Genomic DNA, 18,534 nt, shown 5'->3' on the forward strand with positions numbered 1-18,534 from the left:
GACACGGGACAGGAAGTAATCACCCTGGGGTCAAGGGATAAATATTGAAAGATTTGCAAACAAAAGGGGAAATGATAGAAGAAATACTCACATTCTGAAGTATAGGGAAGTCCTTCTAGTTTAACTTGAACTTAATAATGACCAGAGCAGCCTGTTTGGTGGCCCACTGATCATGCTTTGTACATCTGCTTTGGCTCTTGAGGAAGGGAATGCATTTGAAAGTCAAAATGGAGTGGCTGTGGTTCAGGCATCCAAAGTGGGGCTGTGCGGCCACTGTGGGTAAGATTTTGGACGCATTGTATGGCTGAGGACTTGAATTTTCTGAACACTGTTGGACTTGGGCACACTACCAGTTGCTTTCAAGCAGTGTCCCCTGGCAGCTGGCAACTGAAATGAAACCTTATGGTCTCAAAGTCTCCTCGTATAAGTATTAAAATTTTTGCTTTAGATTAGATTTCAGCATAAAAATAAGACATATGTGTAATGGCCATAGCTCCTGTTATGTGTATAATACCACTTCAGAAGTTAAAAGCTAGTTTAGATAAAATTAGGCAACTGACGACCTGGCTACAACAAAATTTCCCCAGAAACACCAGGTCCAGATTGAATTTCAGGCTTATTTTCCTGAATTCCTCAGGGAACGAGATCTGTTTTCCCAAGATTTATTGGAGTTTGTGTTGTCACGCTTCCTTCTCCTTTTAACTGGGTCTAGTGCACCAGAACGGTTGACCAAGGTGCTCAGATCTTAAGCACACATTCTCCCTGCTCGGCGTGCACAATACACACTACTTTCCTTCGCCACAGCCTGGTGTCAGCCAGTTGGCTTTGCTGCACCGTGGGCAAGTGGATGCAAGTTCAATTCGGCAACAAAACTAACTGCATAACATCACAGTCATGGATAAATGTTACTCATTTGCACAAACCCATAGAATGTACAACCACCAAGAGTGAGCCTTAATGTAAACTATGGACTTCAGGTGAAAACGATGTACTGACTTTGGTTCATCAGTTGCAACAAATGGACCGCTCTGGGGTCCGGGGATGTTGATCTTGCATGTGCTGTGCAATGCGTAGGGTCAGAACGTATGGAAACATTGTATCCTCCTCTCTGCTTTGCTGTGAACTTGAAACTACTCTAAAATAAACAAAGTCTATTAAAAAAACAAACCTGAGCAATCCTTCAAGGCTCAGAAATAATGACGCTACTTCCCAAGCCTTCCTTGATTTTCACTACCTGAAAAGCTTTCTCCCTGCTCTGTGCTCACAGCATTTCCACACACCTTCTCCAGAGCACTCACCTGTTATTTGTATTACAGTAACATGTTCACATCCTATTTCCTCTTCCAAACCACAAACTCCAAAGGCCCAAGAAAGAACTATTCATTTTTTTTTTTAAATTTATTTGACTGCTCCAGGTCCCAGTTTCGGCAGGTGGGATCCTCGTTGCCTTATGCAGGATCCTTAGTTGAGAATCAGGATCCAGGTTCCGGACCAGGGATCTAACTGGGACCTCTGCATTGGGAGCACCGAGTCCCAACTACTGGACCAGGGAAGTCCCTGATTTTTATGTCTTTCAACGTCTAACACATTTCCTTACATAAATTTCCTTAAACACTATTTGTTAAGTCCTTTAATACACCAATGTTGAGTTTCATCAACAACTTTGTGTGTCAATAAATAGCTTTCAGTTCAACCTACAAACACTGGGACTTTTGCCAGGAATTATGTTAATCATTTCTCATATAACTGTACTCTCAGTCTAAAGGTTAATCTATACAAAGATAAACTTAAATAATAATAAATCCAAGTACGTTCCTGATAACTGTATGCTTATCTGGCATTTTACATAAGAACTGGTTCTTTTGTATTCCCTGAGTCAGAGAAGGAAAGGAAACCAGACAGATAAGGAACAATTTAAGGTCCCAGCAAATGAAGGATGAGATTAGATTTAGAATTTTGCAGGGTTGAAGGAAAGGTTCTTGCTGAGCTCCCTGGTGTGCCAGCTGATGAAGCAGCTGACTGAAGGTGCCGATTGATAAACAAGGTGATTTGACCAGCATCTTGCACATAACGCTAAAGAAAGGTATCTAGCGGGCAGACGACTGTCCCAGCAGTATGGTACGTTCTGGGTGAGTTCTGGCCCGGCATTCAGAGGAGCTGGGTGTTAGCTGGTCCTCACTCACTGAAAGGGCTTCAGGGGACACATTTACTCACCTGTCTGAGTCTCACTGCATCTCCAGAGAATGATGATGGCAGACTGAGCATTAGATCGCTCTAATGCTGCGATCTGGAGCAATCCCTTTGCTTGACCAGGTATTCTGAGTGAGTGACTTTGTTGCATCTATGGGAAGTATGAAGGGAGACTAAAACTAACACAGTTGAAAAAAATTAACAAAGTGGGGGACAGAATAGGGAAGAAACAAAATAAGCTCCACTCATGGAGAGTCTGGAGAGTTGGGCTATAAAATCTGACCTTGATACAGGAAAGGGGAAGAGGGCAGAAAATACTGGACTTCAGACTTTTACAAAACCTCCCTTATCTCATCAGATCTTCACAGTAAGCACCCTAAGAGTTGTGTGAGATAAAGGGACGGTAAGCAGGTTCATTTACAGGTGAATAAAATATTTCAGGACCCCACCCCAACGATAAAGTCCTTGAACAAATCTTGACAAGCCCCCTTCTGCACCTTTAGGCTCCTGTAATTTGTACTGGCTTGTTGCTGGTGCTGGCTTTACTCTGTGACTGCCTGGATTCCAGAAAGATGAAGAATCAAAAAATAACAAATAAAATATTTGCTAGACTTATGACTTGAAGTTGATTGCTTCTTCCCGCTACTCTGACATGGGGACATAATGTGACAAAAGTGTTATTTTTTGAAAGATAAATTAGACAACCATTAGTGAGATGGAAGAGCTCTGGAAGAGAAGGGAGACAGAAATGTGACCAGCAAATGTGACCAGGTAGGAGTTGTGGCAATTCCTGAAGGCTAGAGAAGGCAATATAAAGAGAAGGAATTGGGTCTTGGTGATAACTGGATTATAGGAGATGAAGGAAAAATATTCAGATTCGACTGTTATCTATTGAGCATTGATTATATTTCTTGTTTTATAGTTGGGTAGGTGCTTTCACATGCCCATTTAATTTGCTCTTCAGAATGACCCTGCAGAAATAAGTTTTATAAGAGATATTGAGGAAATCACCATGGTCTATGGCTAGGAAAGGATAGAATTTGAATCTAGATGTCTTAACTCCGAGTTCCATGTTCTTTTCAACACATTATGGATCTATGGGACTTCCCTGGTGGTCCAGTGGTCAGGCATCTGCCTGCCAGTGCAGAGGACATGGATTCTATCCCTGATCCCAGAAGATCCCACATGCCGCATGGCAACTAGGTCCATGTGCCACAACTACTGAGCAATCTGGAGTCCACGTGCCACAGCTGCTGAGCCTGTGTGCTGGGACCACTGAAACCCACGCAGCCTAGAGCCCATTCTCAGTAACATAAGGAGCCCACGCATCGCAACTAGAGAAAGCCCTCACATGCACAGAAGCAAAGACCCAGTGCAGCCAAAAATAAAAAGCAAATAACTTTTTATAAAAAGACATTATGGATCTAGAGAAGCGGGATTTACAGAAACAGCACAGCTGGAGGAGCGCCCACAGAAGGGACACACACTGGGTTTGATTCTGGATCCATGAATGTGAGCCATGGTGGGACATCCTGGAGATGTTCAGTGCTGACCTGGCTCACAGTCTTGCTTTCCATCCCCATTCACTTAAACGCAGTCCCTCCCCAGAGCCCGGGCCTGCATTGCACCTCTTCCCCGGGTCACACTGGATTCAGCCATTTCAAGCAACTGCTCCACCCAGTTACCCTAGCTGCTGCCCATGACTGCCGAGCCTCCCAGGTTTGCGGTTTTCTCATTCCCATTCAGTTTAGTTCAGTTGCTCAGTCGTGTCCAACTCTTTGTGACCCCATGGACTGCAGCATGCCAGGCTTCCCTGTCCATCACCAACTCTGAGAGCTTGCTCAAACTCATGTCCATTGAGTCAGTGATGCCATCCAACCATCTCATCTTCTGTCATCCCCTTCTCCTCCTGCCCTCAATCTTTCCCAGCATTAGGATCTTTTTCTAAGGAGTCAGTTCTTCACATCAGGTGGCCAAAGTAGTGGAGTTTCAGCTTCAGCATCAGTCCTTCCAATGAATATTCAGGACTGATTTCCATTAGGATGGACTGGTTGGATCTCCTTGCAGTCCAAGGGATTCTCAAGAGTCTTCTCCAACATCACAGTTCAAAAGCATCAGTTCTTTGGTGCTCAGCTTTCTTTATAGTCCAACTCTCACATCCATACATGACTACTGGAAAAACCATAGCTTTGACTAGATGGACCTTTGTCAGCAAAGTAATGTTCCATTACATATGCTTTGACTTTCTGGAAATGTTGGTCCCTTGCTCTTTCTAATCTATTTTTCTTTTACTTTTCTTGGCGCCTCCATCTCTTCAAATGGCCCCAGACTCCTCGGCTGATCATTTAGATCCTGCTCTTACCAACACCTTTTATTCCCTTGCACCCTCTTCCTCTGTAGCATCTCAAACAACACTGCAAGCCTGGCTCAGTGTTACAATCTGCTTTGCTGCTTACTTAATTACTAGAGAAAAATGTCTTAATCTTGCAGAGAACACTTACAAATCCTCCAGCTTCAGCTGCACCCTCAGCAACTACCTCAATCCTTTCCCTGTCTGGTTTCCCTGTCAATTGTTGTTGTTATTTAGTCACTAAGTTGTTTCAAACTCTTTTGTGACCCATTGGACTGTAGCCCACCAGGCTACTCTGTCCTTGGGATTTCCCAGGCAAGAATAACTGGAGTGGGTTGCGATTTCCTTCTCCAGGGGATCTTCCTGATCCAGAGATCGAACCCAAGTCTCCTGCATTGGCAGGTGGATTTTTCACCACTGAGTCACCGAGGAAGCCCCTCCTTCTCTCTTGCCTCCTGTGTTACAGAGAAAACCTTAAGAGCACCTTTCATGCTCTCCCTGTCACCCTCCCACCTAGAAATGTATCAACACCCACTCCCTTCCTTACTGCGTTTCCTCCCATGACAGAGAATGGACTGTCCCTTCTGCCCAAGGCCAGCCCCCAGCCTCCTCTGCTCCCTCACAAGCTACACGCCATCTCTCTTCCTCTGCCGGCTCCTTTCTTTCAGCTTCTAAACGTGCTCCAGCTTCTCCTCCTAGACCTCCCCTGCCCTCAACATCCCCTTAGCTGTTGCCCAACTTCTCCGCTGCTCACCCAGACTGCTCGAGAGTCAGTCTCCACTTCCTCACCTCACACTTGCCCCTCACCCTGCTACAGCCTGACTTTCACCTCCAACCAGCTCATAAAACAATGTTCTGAATTGAGAGAGTTTTTATCTTCCTGGACCTCTCTGCTATATTCTGTGTGTGTGTAGCAAAACACGCATAACATAAAAAGTACTGTCTTACCATCTTTAAGTGTGTAGTTCAGTAAGTAGTAAGTATATGCACAGTATTGTGCAACCATCTTGTAAAACTGAAACTCTGTAACCGTGAAACAACTCCCCATTCCCCTCAGCCTCTGGTAACCACTATTCCACTTTCTTTAAATCTGACAACTCTAGAGAACGTATATAAGTGTCGGTGTGTGTGTGTGTGTGTGTGACTTATTTCACTTAGCATAACGTTCTCAGAGTTCATCCATGCTATAGGATGTGTCAGAATTTCCTTTCTATTTAAGGCTGAATACCATTTCATTGTGGGCTTCCCTGGTAGCTCAGACAGTAAAGAATCTGCCTGCAATCACAGGAGACCTGGGTTAAATCCCTGGGTTGGGAAGATCCCCTGGAGGAGGGCATGGCAACCCATTCCAGCATTCATGCCTGGAGAACCCCATGGACAGAGGAGCCTGGTGGGCTACAGTCCATGGGGTTGCAAAGACTTGGACACGACTGAGTGACTAAGCACAGCACAGCACACCATTTCATTGTATGAAGAGACCACATTTTCTTGATCCATTCATCTGTTGATGGACATTTCAGTTGCTTCGACCTTAGACTACTGTTTGCTGCAAACACATGTATGAAAATCTGAGACCCTGCTTTCCATTCTTTCCGATGCCCAGAGAAGCGGGGTTGCTAGATCAGATCATCTGCTCCGTGTTTAAAGCCCATCTTTTCCTCCTTCCTAAAGCTCTCTGCTCCACTGTTTCTGTGGACACCGTCCTTGTTGTCACATCCAGTTCTCTTTGTACCCCGCTTTCTCCATTTCCTTTCTGGCTCTCCCTCTGCCTGCCCTCGGGGTCTGCGCCCATCAGGATCCATTCAGAAAAACAGAAACTGCCTTTCAAAGAGAGGGTCTTTGATGCAGAAAGTCGGTTATAGAGTCAATGGAAAGTTGGGAGGATGTGAAGGGGGATGTCAAGGTAGCCCAGCTCAAAAGCCACAGGAAGCCACTCCCACTCCCAGAACTGGGGAACAAAGGAAGAGATGAGGTGAACCCTCATCGTCGTTGGGGCTCAGGGTGGGCCTCCCAGAATTTGCCACCGTGGCATATTATTTTGAATTAAAATTACTTAAGAAACAGGCTATGGGGACGTCCCTGGCGCTCCAGTGGTTAAGATCCATGCTTCCACTGCTTGCAGGTTCTACCCCTGTTCGGGGTACTACAATCCTGCCTGTTCCAAGGTGAGGCCAAAACAAGAAAGGAACAGCCTATAAGAAAAAGACACCTGGGCACTCCTCCCTAAAAGCAGGAAATGAATCTCCCCTGTGAAAGGTGCCCTCCTTGCACCTGGAAGAAGGACGCCCTCGTTGCCAGAGCTGGGAATTCAGGCAGACAGGTCTGTATCCACAAACCCTGTTACTTCTTTAATGTACCACCCCAAGCCCAAACTCTGTTTAGATTCTTCGCTAATTACATACCCAAAGTCTAGGTTTCTTTGTCCTGTCAATTCTTCACAAGTTTATCATTTATCTAAAAAGTATAAACGTGCTTTGACCATGTCTATAAGACCTCCATGCATAAATTGAACCTGTTTTGGTTTTTTTTCCCCCCTCCTATTAAACTCTGTTATATCCGTTTTAATTATTAGGCCAGCCAAAAGTACACAAGAAGGGGGAAGTGTCCCCTCCCCCACATCCCCAAGGGGCGACTAGAAGTTCTCAGAAGGCCCCTTCCATGCAGTCCAGCTGGTACCCGGACGCTCACCCAGGGTGCTCAGTGCTGAGACTTGAGTAATAATGGTAACAATTAAAAGCAGAAACTCCATTCGGCCCACTTCATGCTTCCCTGTCTCCCTTTAGTGGGTCTCACTGGCAGAAGCCAGCAGGAATCCAGCTGGTAAGGGAGGCGGAGGCGGAGGCGGAGGCGGAGGCGGGGGGTGGGAACCGGAAGTCCCAGCTGCAGGCTCAGCTAGCACAGTCTAGAGGGCAGATGTGGAGCTGGAGACATTGCACAAGCGCTGAGCCTGGGCTTCGAGCCTGGGCCCACCATTCTCACTAAACACACTTGAGGGGAGGCTTTTCACTTTTCTAGGAGTAAACTCTTACGTGCTGCCATGCCAAGCTAAGTTGCTTCAGTCCTATCTGACTCTTTGCAACCCTATGAACCTATAGCCTGCCAGGCTCCTCTGTCCATGGGATTCTCCAGGCAAGAACACTGGAGTGGGTTGCTATGCCCTCCTCCAGGGGCTCTTCCTGACCCAGGGATCGAACACGCATCTTTTAAGTCTCCTGCATTGACAGGAGGGTTCTTTACCACCAGCCCCAGTAAACTCTTATGGTGACACCCAAACTTGTCTCTTTCTACTGAACTTCAGACATGTTTTTTCCTTCAATTGCCTGCTAGAAATCTCCAGTGCAGTGGCTCACAAATTGAACAGGCTACAAACTGGACTTGTCATCTTTCCTCCTCAGCCTGCTTCTAACCCTGTTCTTTGTCTCTACCAGGCCCCACCTAAGCCCATTAGCTCATCCAGAAGCCTGCAGTCTCCTCCTCTCAATAGCTTCTTTGCCTCTCAGATATCTCTTCAGATCCTCCCTCCCTTCTGCTCCATCTCTGCTCCATGGTCCCAGTTTGGGCCCCCATTCGGTTCCCCCTGGAGGATTCCATAACCTCCTCAATGTTCTGTTTCTTCTTGCCCCCCTTAAACTTACACAGTTGCCTAAGTGGTCCATTCAAAACCCATGTCTCTCCCTTCCTTTAATAAACTCTTTGGGGCTTCCCTGGTAGCTCAGAGGTTAAAGTGTCTGCCTGCAATGCGGGAGACCTGGGTTCGATCCCTGGGTCGGGAAGATCCTGTGGAGAAGGAAATGGCAACACACTCCAGTATTCTTGCCTGGAGAATCCCATAGAGGGAGGAGCCTGGTAGGCTACAGTCCACAGGGTCGCAAAGAGTCGGACACGACTGAGCTACTTCACTTTCTTTCTTTTCTTTCTTTCAGTGGGTCCCACTGTCCTTCCCTCCTCTGGCCCTGCCTCTCCTCCCCAGCATCATCTCTTGCCCCTGCTCCCCCATCCTGTACTCTGCTCCAGCAATTCTGAATTGCCCGAGCTATGCTATTTCTTCGGAGAAGGCAATGGCACCCCATTCCAGTACTCTTGCCTGGAAAATCCCATGGATGGAGGAGCCTGGTGGGCTACAGTCCATGGGGTCGCTAAGAGTCAGACACGACTGAGTGACTTCACTTTCACTTTTCACTTTCATGCATTGGAGAAGGAAATGGCAACCCACTCCAGTATTCTTGCCTGGAGAATCCCAGGGATGCGGGAACCTGGTGGGCTGCCGTCTATGGGGTCGCACAGAGTCGGACACGACTGAAGAGACTTAGCAGCAGCGGCAGCAGCATGCTATTTCTTGGGCTTCCCAGGTGGTGCTAGTGGTAAAGAACTGCATGCATGCTATTTCTCATCTTTTGTTTGCTCTGCCTGGAAAACCTTTCCTCCTCCATGGCCCCTTGGAGCTAATGCTGTGTGGCATTAGGGAGCTTAGTTTCCCAACCAGGGCCAGAACCTGTGCCCCCTGCATTGGGAGCACAGAGTCAACCGCTGGACCATTAGGGAAGTCCCTTCATGAATTTCTAAGCCAGTTTACCTCCCCATCTTAAACACTCTCTGGGACTTTGTGCTTCTCTCTTTGGAGAAAATATCTCAATTATAAAATTGTATGATTGTTTAATGTCTGTTTCTCCCACTTAGTAGCTGACAAGCTCCACAGAGGCAAGGACTAGGCTTGTCTCGGAGTCTTAGTGCCTGACTTGATAACCAGCACATAGTAGGTCCTTGCTATGGTTTGTTTCTTGCTATGGTTTGTTGAATGAATGTCAATTAATGTTTGAATTAAAATTAATGTTTTCCTTTAATTTAATCCCTATATGAGAGGATGGATGTTCATTAAACTTATTGTGGTAATCGTTTCATGATGTATGTAAGTCCAGTCCTTATGCTGAACACCTTGAGTTTACACAATGCTGTGGGTCAATTATATCTCAGTAACACTGGAATAAAAAATAATATGACACAATTAAATGAAAGTAATGTTTCCTCACCCTTATCCCAGATGGGTTAGGTGTGTCCTCTCTGTGTCCCCATTATACATGGTTCTTGTTCAGTCGCTCAGTCATCTCCGACTCTTTGTGACCCCATGGACTGCAGCACACCAAGCTTCCGTGTCCTTCCCTGTCTCCCTTAGCTTGCTCAAACTTGTGTCCATTGAGTCGGTGATGCCATCCAACCATCTCATCCTCTGTTGTCCCTTTTTCCTCCTGCCCTCAATCTTTCCCAGCATCAGGATTTTTTCTAGTCCGTGGGATCACAGAGAGTCAGATGTGACTTAGTGACTGAACACGCATGCAGGCACTCAAGAAAAATGTTTACTGAATGAATGGAGCCTCTTGAGGGGAAAAGAATAGGATCAAAAGTGGGAATTCATCGTAGGACCCAGATTTGTGCATCATCTCAATGGGTTACATTTAAGATTGAACTTTTGGGGTCAACCATCATTGAGGGGAAGGAGGGAGAGGAGATAGCAAAGGCAAGGCCAGAGATCCAGAGGGTTACTGTGCCAGGGACGTTAAAGAAAAAAAAAAAGAGTTTCAAGAAGGAAGGACAAGTCTGCTGGGTCATGTTTTGCTGAACGAATAAGGAAGTTTAGGACTCAAAAAAAAAAAAAAGGGTTTAATTCCCCTAAAAAGAGGAAGTTCTGCACAGTTTTTAAAAACACTGTGGAAATGGAAGCCAGATTTATGAAAAAGAAGAAGGGAATGGTTTCCCAGGAGAGAGCAGAGACGTGGACTGTTTCTTGAAAGGGCTTGGCAGCGTGGAGGCGAGGCCAGCTCCCCTATTTGGATAAAGTAAAAGGAGCTCCCGAATACTCCCTCTCATGTTTTCTTCTCACTTCTCCTTTCTGTCCTTAGAAGTACAGAATGGGTTGAATTCATGACAGAGAGTTCAATTTCCCATTTCTTGCTGTTAGCATATTGTTTATTGAATACTATTTTCACTGCTGGCATAAAATAACATTCTCTTCCTTCCCCAAACTTACATAAGGACTCTGGTGACTTTTCATGTCTATTCAGAAATTGTGAATGAAATCTAAAAACATAAAGTCTTTTTTTTTTTTTTTTTTTCACAAAAGGTGCTAACATACATTTTTCTACCAAGAAAAAGAAAATTGAAAATGCTTTTAAAAAATATCTTCATGGACTCTCTAAAAAACATATTCTAGAGCAGTTTTACTCCAAGAGTAAGAATGTGGAGAATAAATTACTTTCTTAACATGTCTAACAGTATGTGCCTCTGGCAACAGGGAGAGACGTGAACAAATGCCTCTTAAGAAGGATCAGAAGATGACAAACAGGAGTTTTCTAAATTAAACACCTTGGAGGCTGGGAAATCTAGCCAAGTTTCAACCTGAAAGCAACCTCTGCAATGCTGGCCAGATAAATCTGCCTTTGAGTCATAAGGCTGAATCACCAGAGTGAGGGAAAGCCCAGGCAACACTGTCCCAAGCAACGCTCAACAGGTGACAATGGAGGGAAATTTACTGAAAGTCACCAAAGACCTTTTGACAGAGAATGTCTCAACATAACTGTGAAATTGGAGCTCTGATGAAAGAAATTGCTACAGGAGACTATTTTCCAGTAATGAGAGTTGAACTCATAAATTGCCAACAGGTGGAATGAGGTTCCTAGCTGAACTCATACAAAGGCAGCCTTACTGGGAGTATGTGAACTCGGACTGAGAAAAGTTTATTCATTTTCAGCAAACTCTACCTGGAATTTAGCATTCTTTTCAATTATGGATGTAGGTAACAAACTACTAGGATTATAGAAACCATGAATTTTTGTACCGCCTTCCAGCTATTGCAGGCACTATGTAACATGATTTACACTCATCATTACTAGTTATTCAGCCTATCACTAGATTTTTATTTAATGCATTATAAAGTAGCATATGTATCATAATGCCAGAAATTTGAGGTTTAAAAATATTTTGTAGCTTTATTTCATTATAATTAGATCTTCAGTGACTCCATGTATTTCATTTTATGCATTAAAAAAAAAATTCAGAGGAGTCTGTAAACTTCACCAGACTCTCAATGCTGACCATTACACACAAAAGATTAAGTACCCTGGCCTAGTACTTTATGAATAAAGCTTATGGTTCATCATTTCTAGTTTCAGGCACAAAGATATGGACAAGATTTATACCATTTGGTGCCTTAATAAGTTAGAATCCAGATACAATTTTTGCAAGGTTGTGTTGCTTAGGACTGGTCATTTACTCCATGTTGTTCTGTGCAACTTAATTTTGGTTCAAGTGTAATAAAGGAAAGATGTTCTACCTCCCTTTGGATGCCTGTTAAGGCAGAATGTTCCCAGTTAATTGCTGGAACTGGTGTAGACCCTGACGTGAACCATCAGAATGGAATCAAATCTCCAGAGTGGTCCTGGGGTCCCCCAGACATTCCTAAGGCAATGAATGGCTATGGAAAGAACACCTAGAATTCCCAGGCCAGGAGTGCAGCTTGGTGCTGGTGGTGATTCATTCTGGGAAGCATTTCAGAATGCTAGTAAGTCTAAGGTCAAAGAGCACTGGAGGAGAGGCAGCTAGGTTTCCTTTGTGGTTAGACCACATCTTGTTGATGTAAAAAAAAAGGTGAAATATCCAACTTAACAATGTCATAGCTGTTTTAGGTTTCTGATATTCCATGTACCAAGCATTCATCATTTATTGTTCAGTAGGAAAACATATTGGATAATCAAACTCTCTTTATGAATTCAGGTTCTGTAGTTACCCTCTTGGCCAGAGAAATCTTCAACACTTTATAGAAATATGTCCCTGTACTGCCCCCAAGAGATAGAACCGCAGAGCTAGCTTTTCATCCCATGTAGTCAGAGAAACATGAAGCCTGCCTGGTCTATTAAGGACCTGTATACAGAATTATACTCAAGATACCAGGAACACTATTTGGATAATCAAGGCTAACATTCCTAAGATTTTGTTCCTAGACATCACTCAGACTTTGCATGCATCCTATTCCATGCAAACATTCCACCTGGTGCCTAGCTCATAATTACACATCTGGAGAATTAACAAAAAAATTGCACTGCTCATGATTTAAGCATTACAAATCCTCACTATGAGAAGGAAAGACTAATTGCGTTTTCCCTGGCTCAGGAAATATTTGAAGGTATATAAAGTAACACTGGCTTATTATTCTATACTTAGAAATGATAGAAAAGCTATGATAAACCTGGGCTTCCCAGGTGGCGCTAGAGTAAAGAACTCACCTGCCAATGAAGAAGATGTAATAGATGCCAGTTTGATCCCAGGTGGGGTAGATCCCCTGGAGGAGGGCATGCCAACCCACTCCAGTATACTTTGCCTGGAGAATCCCATGTTCAGAGGAGCCTGGCGGGCTACAGTCTATAGGGTCGCAAAGAGTCGACATGTCTGAAGCAACTTAGCTCACATACATTCATGACAAACCTAGACAGTATATTAAAAAGCAGAGACATCTCTTTGCCAACAAAGATCCATATAGTCAAAGATATGGTTTTTCCAGTAGTCATGTATGGATGTGAGAGGTGGACCATAAAGAAAACTGAGCACCAAAGAATTGATGTTTTCAATTTGTGGTACTGGAGAAGAATCTTGAGAATCCCTTGTATTGCAACGAGATCAAAACAGTCAGTCCTAAAGGAAATCAACCCTGAATATTCATTTGGAAGGTCTGATGCTGGAACTGAAGCTCCAATGCTTTGGTCACCTGATGCCAAGAGCCAACTCATCGGAAAAGCCCCTGATGATGGGAAAGATTGAAAGCAAAAGAAGAACGTGTTGGCAGAGGATGAGACGGTTAGATAGCATCACTGACTCAATGGAAGTGAATTTAAGCAAACTCCAGGAGATAGTGAAGGACAGAGGAGCCTAGCATGCTACAGTCCATGAGATTACTAAGACCCCCCCATTCACAGCAACGTGAGTTCACAGAATCTAGGACTTCAGGAGTCTACTGTGCTTCTCAAGTGCCAATGTGCGTGGAGCCACCTGAACCTGTTCTAACAAGCTCCCAGGTGATACCAAAGTTGCTATTCCTGGAGCCCTCCCTTAAGGGTTTATAGACAATGATGGTGCCAGGACTAGGATTTAGAATAAGTAACACTTAGCAGCAGCAGCAGCAACAACACCAAGCAACCAGCTCAGGAAGATCTTAGGGGCAGCCTTAGCAAGACCGAATCACTTTGGATCACTTAGAGGGTATTTTCACAATGACAATGACAGTAGTAAATTTTTGCCTTACTCTTTCCAGGTTTCTTGAAAGTCCTAGAGAAAAATAAATTGTGATGCAATATCATCCATAAACATCAAAATGCTACTTTTCCTTGGGGGTAAAGTTTCTTCTATTATTAATAAGCCTATGATATTAACCTCTCTGTTCTTCACAAAGATTTCCAGAACTTTCCTTAAAATATTTTGGTAATGATGCTAAGTCACTTCAGTCGTGTCCAACTCTGTGAGATCCCATAAATGGCAGCCCACCAGGCTCCCCGTCCCTGGGATTCAAGACACTGCTTATTATGGTATTAGTTGACTCTTTCAGACAGTCTGCAAAGTTAGATTTATTTTAATTATGTAAGGAGTTGTTGTTAGCACTTTTTTGGAGGTAATTATCATCATTAGCATGTCATTGTATTTTGGGAATAACAAAAACATTATTGTTTCTTAATGATAGTATTTACCTTCAGCAAACGTTTTTATGTCTCACTCCCAGACTAGGCTAACAGGTTTGTTGCTACAGTGTCTAACACAAATATCTTTTGTGTTATACTGTTTACTTTCTCTTGTATTTTTAAACAGTTTGCATTTTTAATAACCCTGATTTATTGAAGGATAACTCCCAGTGCCACAGTCAGAATTCATTATTAATACTGCCTATTCTAAGAATTGTATTTATACAACTCTAACAAATAGAGTTGTATAAATCTAGTGATTAGGACAGTCTGTTTTTGCTATAGATAATGTGCCAACCTGAAACCAATGATGCTGCTCACATATATTCTCATTACAAAGAGACTGACCTTCCATAATTCTCTGGAACCTCAACAATATGGATTTCCCTTATGGAAACATGGGCTTCCCTGGTGGCTCAAACAGAAAATAATCTACCTGCAATGAGGGAGACCCAGGCTCGATCCCTGGCTTGGGAAGGTCCCCTGGAGAAGGAAATGGCAACCCATTCTAGTACTCTTGCCTGGAGAATCCCGTGGACAGAGGAGCCTGGCAGGCTACAGTCCACGGGGTCGCACAGAGCCGGACACGCCTGAGCGACTGACACTAGCGCTATGGAAGCACACTGCGGTGCTGGGGTGCAATCCAGCTGCTCCAGAGCGCGCCCTGGCAGTCCAGGGTGTCCAGTGCTGGGGCCGGGCTCATCCCCGGTTGGGGAAGAAGCCGCTTGGCATGGCCTAAAAATAAGGAAGTAAATCAAGCCACTCTATTTCCATGGCATGTTTTTCCAAGCATTTTTCACTGATCTGGAGAAAGTGGGCAAATGTGTATCCATCTCAAGACAACTGGCTACACACCTCCTTAAACTGTGCCTCAGGAAGAGTTTTACAGGAAAGTCGTGTAGCTAGGTGTACACCGCAGCCTGACCCTCATAGCTCCTCCCGCTTCACAGGTGGACCAGCCAAACCAAAGGCAAACCCAGAGATCCCAGCCTCTATTCCCAACAGCGCAGGACTCACACAACCATTCCCCACCCGTGTCCTTTTCTATTTGTTCTGCGACGTGCCCCAATTACCTATTTCCTCCTCCTTGTTTGCTGTTGATTTGGGCCTTGGCACCTTGTTTTACCTGATCATCTGCTTTGTGATTTACCCTTCCATGAAAAGCTTGTGCCTTCTTTCCAGGCTCAGCATCTCTTCTATTTTCTGCATGACTACTTTTTTTGGCTGCTCTGCAAATCTTGTGAGATCTCATTTCCCCTACCAGGGACTGAACCCAGGCCAAGGAAGTAAAAGCATGGAATCTTAACTGCTAGGCTACTAGGGAACTTCCCTGCATGGCTATTTTGACAATCCCACAAGGCCTGGTGAGCCACATTCTGGGCAGCCAAGAATGGTCCCTTCCTTTTTCTTAGTGTGTCTAGTGGACGACAAGGAAGAAGCCTAGAAGAAAGGTATTAGATCCACAACAGTTTCCACAGGGAATGTCTGCTCCAAAAGAAACAGCAATGCATAATGCAAATAGTTTATTTTATGATCCCCCGGAGAAGGCAATGGCTACCCACTCCAGTATTCTTGCCTGGAAAATTCCATGGACAGATGAGCCTGGTGGGATACAGTCTATGGGGTCACAAAGAGTCAGGCACAACTGAACTACTAACACTTTCACTTTCATTTTTTCAAACATGTATTTGTTGGAGTGGATATAAAATTCGTGCAGTAAGGTGTATGAGTTATGTCACTGAAATCTGACAAATGTTTATACTTGTATACACTTGTGTAGCTCCTGTCCAGACTGTGGTAAAGAACGTTCCCTTGTGTCTCTTTTCAGCCAACCCCCCTTAAACCTGTTTTACTGACTTCTATCATCAAAATTTCTCCTTAAGGAATTCCCTGGAAGTCCAGTTGTTAGGACTCCACACTGTTCCCGCTGTAGGCCCAGGTCTGATCCCCAGTTGGGGAACTAAGATCCCATAAGATGCATGGTGTGGCCAAAAAGATTAAAAAAAAAATTCTCCTTAAAAGCTAATTTCTTTTTCACTCAGTCATTTCTGTACTCATAGCACCAAGTAAAGTGTCATGATTGTCTCTCACACACACTAAGTCTAGCTTTTTAAGTATTATAATAAGCAGTATTAAAGTAAAAAATTATTTGCTTAATCCCAGAAAAATCAAAATTAAGAACTACAAACAGCCTTTCCCTAATTTTTTGTTCTGTAAGAAGGACTGTACTTTGGGGTGATACAAATGGATCTTCATCACAGCTGCTTGGAGCCAGCTGTGTTTCAGAATCTAGAAACTTTGGGATTTGGGAAAACATTCCAAGGAGCATACACTGTATGTTTTATAATGTCCTCAGTGGGATCTGAGGTAGTGCCATAAAAATATTCATATTACTAAAGAGAAATATATGAATACTTACATCATGTTGGGAAACAAAGACTATAGACAGATGTGACAATTTCTTATTTGTCATCAAATAAACTCTGACACCACCAAAGTAACAGAATCCCCCCAGATGGGGAAAAAAACATTTTGGGTTGTACAATTATGGATAAGAGTTAGTGAACTTGTATGTAATATATTAAAAAACTTCTCTGCTTAAATCAAGATTCGCTCTTATGTTGTATCCTCCACCAAGCCTTCTAGGTAACATACGTTGAAGAAATAATTACTTCTGGGAGTACCTCTCTGCTTGCCAGATGAGATGCTGCTGGGATTCATGAATAAAGCCGATTAGATCTTCTAATTTACTGTTAAATTTTGTTTTTTTCTTAGCAGATTGGAGACAGTGATGGGCTCCAAAGTGAATTTCCAAAGGCCTTTGGAGACAAGCAAGCAGAAACATATGAACGGCACCCAAGAACTCTGAGTTCACTGTATTTTTCACCATTCATGAGAGTTGTTGAATGAAAACATATTTCCTAGTATGGAGGAAGCCGGGCAGCAGTGGGAGGCAAGAGGCTGTGCGCAGGGTGCCATGGTTACCCTCAGAAGCTTCTCACACTAGCAGCCTATCTCTCCCATCAAACTAAGTCAGCCCTGCATGCATGACCTCTACCTGACCATACAGACACATGCAAGAGATCTCATGATTGAAGATGCCTGCTCTAGAGCTATATTGGGCTTCCCTAGTAGCTCAGAGAAGAGTCTGGAGAGGCCCTTGGACTGCAAGGAGATCCAGTCCATCCTAAAGGAGTTCAGTCCTGGGTGTTCATTGGAAGGACTGATACTAAAGCTGAAACTCCAATACTTTGGCCACCTCATGCGAAGAGTTGACTCATTGGAAAAGACCCTGATGCTGGGAGGGATTGGGGGCAGGAGGAGAAGGGGACGACAGAGGATGAGATGGCTGGATGGCATCACTGACTCAATGGACGTGAGTCTGAGTGAACTCCGGGAGTTGGTGATGGACAGGGAGGCCTGGCGTGCTGCAATTCATGGGGTCGCAAAGAGTTGGACACGACTGAGCGACTGAACTGAACTGAACTGAGTAGCTCAGACAGTAAAGCATCTGCCTGCAATGCAGGAGACCCAGGTTCAATCCTTGGTTCGGGAAGATTCCCTGGAGAAGGAAATGGCAACCCACTCCAGTCTTCTTGACTGGAGAATTCCATGAACAGAGGAGCCTGGCAGGCTACAGTCCATGGAATCGCAAAGAGTTGGACACAACTAAGCAACTAACACACACACACACACACACACACACACACACACACACACACACAGCTATATTACACAATTCCATCTAATCTGATTTAGGTGATACGATGGTAATGTTGATGAAAATAATCAATAAACAATCTATGAGAAGAACGAAAAAGAACTTCATCTGAGCCAAGCCGAAGACTATAGCCCAGAGACAGATCTAGTGGAGGTGATGGAATTCCAGTTGAGCTATTCCAAATCCTGAAAGATGATGCTGTGAAAGTGCTGCACTCAATATGCCAGCAAATTTGGAAAACTCAGCAGTGGCCACAGGACTGGAAAAGGTCAGTTTTCATTCCAGTCCCAAAGAAAGGCAATGCCAAAGAATGCTCAAGCTACTGCACAATTGCACTCATCTCACACGCTAGTAAAGTAATGCTCAAAATTCTCCAAGCCAGGCTTCAGCAATATGTGAACCGTGAACTTCCAGATGTTCAAGCTGGTTTTAGAAAAGGCAGAGGAACCAGAGATCAAATTGCCAACATCTGCTGGATCATGGAAAAAGCAAGAGAGTTCCAGAAAAACATCTATTTCTGCTTTATTGACTATGCCAAAGTCTTTGACTGTGTGGAT

This window comes from Bos mutus, chromosome 24, assembly GCF_027580195.1.
Source record: "Bos mutus isolate GX-2022 chromosome 24, NWIPB_WYAK_1.1, whole genome shotgun sequence".
In the NCBI taxonomy this organism is placed as follows: domain Eukaryota; kingdom Metazoa; phylum Chordata; class Mammalia; order Artiodactyla; family Bovidae; genus Bos; species Bos mutus.